The sequence below is a fragment of the Nuphar pumila genome, chromosome 6 (assembly GCF_984573655.1).
Source record: "Nuphar pumila chromosome 6, dmNupPumi1.hap1.1, whole genome shotgun sequence".
In the NCBI taxonomy this organism is placed as follows: Eukaryota; Viridiplantae; Streptophyta; class Magnoliopsida; order Nymphaeales; family Nymphaeaceae; genus Nuphar; species Nuphar pumila.
The window spans coordinates 18,951,890-18,955,295 of NC_143254.1; positions in this window are offsets into that span (position 1 = coordinate 18,951,890).

The following is a 3,406-nucleotide window of genomic DNA, read 5'->3' on the forward strand; positions in this document are numbered from 1 at the left end:
CATGTTCAGCTAGTGCAGACTATTTTTCGAGTTCAAACAAGCTTTTTATGAGTTGAACATGAGCCAATATATAAGCGTCCTCACCTTTAAAACTTTTAAACAAAGCAAAACCCACTAACCAGGTGCACATGCTGCATTATCTAGTCTTTGATATAAATGGTTATTGTTGCTTGTACACCATCTAACCAATTTGGGATATATATATATATATATATATATATATATATATATAGAGAGAGAGAGAGAGAGAGAGAGAGAGAGAGAGAGAGAGAATCACTAGAATATAAGAACTAGAATATGAGAACAAGAAATATGGGCATTTCCAACACTTTTTTTGCAAATCCAACCATGTAGATATGCTTAGCATAATGAATTTGATAGGAATAACCCATTGGATCGTGTATTTTCGATGAAAAAATGTGATTTTTGAATGCTTGAATATTTATGAAGATTATGAGCCATTGATTTTAGAGCCTTAAAAAAATCTCATTTATGTATCAAAATCGGATGATTCAAGAGCATTTTCTTATAAAACCAAGCATGTACATCACATCTGTATGGTTAGATTAAAGAAAAAAGAACAAAAAGAACATTAAAATCGTGGTTCACACATTAGTTCTCATATTTTCAGTTCTCATAATCTAGTGACCATATATATATATATATATATTGACATGATAAGGCCCATTATATGCCATATGATTTAGTCTGTGTCCGTATGATCATGCTTGAGTCGATATTGTATCTGCTTTTGAATGTGGATCTAGTTTTAGATCAAGATTCATTTGGATCCTATAATGGAGTCACAATTCTTGATTTACTTTATCATTGGTACACTGGATTGGGTGAAAATTCTATTGGTTGTGTGGACAAGTAAACTAGGTTGGGGTTCAGCCCAATTACAACCCAAACAAGTTTTCTTGAATCTAGATCCAGATCCATATTTGTATGTCTGTTGCCTTATGTTAGGTCACAAAGATACAAATACAACCCAACATGCAATGCAAGTTCAATGCACATACTATAATTTGAATTTTTTTTGACAAAATAAGAAAAGAAGAGAGTTTTTTTATAAAATAAAAATGATTTCTTATACATTATTCCTGAAACATAATTTGAGATCATTAAAAATTTATTTAAAAACATAAAATAATATATGAACATATCATAGCATGTTTGGTCATGTCACGAGGGACGAACGTGCCACCAGAATGGCATCCCAGTGAGGCTGTGACATAGTTGCTACCTGTTCAACATGGTTCGGGTCCACCACCCCTATTAAAGGTATTGAGAGAGAGAGAGAGAGAGAGGCTCCCAAGCACAGAATCACAAAGAGATTAACATGGTTCAGCTATAAGGTGCCAACATCTAGGACCAACTCTCTCTCCTCTCTCACACAATAACCATGAGAGGAAGTTCACTTAATAATAATTGATCATTACAAATGGAGGGAGATTTTAACAAATTTGCTAATCTCCTATTTTCATGGCCCAAGACTTCTTTTTTGTTACTTTTATAATTTAATAAGCAAACAACTTCCTTAATTGAGTCTTTCATCTTATCAACTTTCTTATTATCTTTCTCTTCAACAAGAGGCAACATATCTTGACCACCTCTTTTTATCTTCATGAAGAGACCAGACAGCTGGATGACTTCTGGAGTCTTCTCTTTAGTTTGGATCTGGATGACGTCTGAAGTTAAGATCCACACTACCTTCAACGAGAGAGAGAGCGAGAGAGATGCTATGATATCACAACTATTAAACATAACTGCATTGGCTTAGGCGTCACTCGAACCCTCATTGAGGTTCTCAAGCAAGAACATGCATTATAATCATGTAAATGTATATTAGAATATTGTTCCTCAGAAATAAATGTACATTAGAATAATGTTATGAATTTATGATGATGTAAGATCATATGCTTTTGCAGTATCATAAACGGCATAATGTTCTATGCTGGCCGATGATGTGAACTCCACTAAAAAAAGTGATGACATGGGACCATATAAGGCCATATTGGAACGCCGAGGTGTCTGCCACTATGTGACAGACACTGACACGAACCATGACTCGATGTGACTTAGAAGTGCGAGTTTGCACTTTTTTTGAAAAATGGACACGAGGACATTGACATTGTTCATCGTGTAAATAATCAACACATTTTTTTAACACTTAAATAAATAAAAATATTTATTGTAGAACATATTATTTAAATAATAAAACATTATTTTGTTCATGGCATGCTAGTGTTGTGTTCTTGACACGATTGAAGATTGTGTGTCCATATGGCATAGCCCATCCGAATATTGATGGACTGGGGGTCTCAAGGGATTGCGTATGATCCTATAACCCGTTTTAATAGGATTTAGCTTTGTTAAATAAAAAAAGAAGTTTGACTAGGAACTCGGTTTGAACCCAGATGATCTGATTAATATAGGGGGCCATGTATATAGTTTATGAAATTTCATACAAGAGCAAGGTCCAATCTGAATTCCTATTAAAAAACATAAAAAATAAATAATTTTACCAAGTATTGACCAATTCTAATTTATGTAATCTTTACAGGACCTGGCTATGGTTTTTTCAATGATAAATCTGATTGAACGCATGTGTGAACCCAATATCAAAATCTCATAATTTGATACGGGTTTGTACCCACCCAGGTCTGGTCTGGCATGTTGACATCCCTAATTTGGACAAGCTGGCAAGCCCGACTCAGACCCAGTTCATATTTGGTAAAATAATATTTTCTTTTATAGTGAAAAATCATGGGTCTTAATGGGAGCGTGGGTCAGAACCAAGTCTGGTATGAAATTTCATAAACCAGCTCCATATACTAATCGGATCTTTTGGGTCCAACCCGGTTTCTAATCGGACTTTTTTTTATCACCCAACCCTGATCCTACAGGGTTTGGTACGGGTGGACATACGTCCATAAATGGTGTTCTTATAATTTATCCTTATCCCCCTCTCAGTCTAAGCATAATACGAATCCCAGTAACCGAAAGGGGTCCACATTCCCTTTCAAGCAGCCAACGTGAAATCTCTCTTGTTATCGGTCCACGTGAAAATCACTAAGTCCGAGAAAAATAAATTTATATGCACATATTTACAAATATTTCACTTACGTAACTAACAAGTTTTAAATCTAAATTAAAGCCATCAAGTAGGTTTTAAGAAGGGAATTACGCGCCACGGAGTTGGAGGGAGGTTTTTGCCTCCAGCCGTGCGCGTGAAGTGCCTCTTCTGTCACCACCCTTTTTTTGACGGTTGAAAGTTGAAAACCTCCGAATAAAAAACACGCCAAAGTCCAAACAACGGCACCCTGTTTGAACTCTCTCTCTCTCTCTCTCTCTCTCTCTCGAAGAAGAAGAAGAAGAAGAAGAAGAAGAAGAAGAAGAAGAG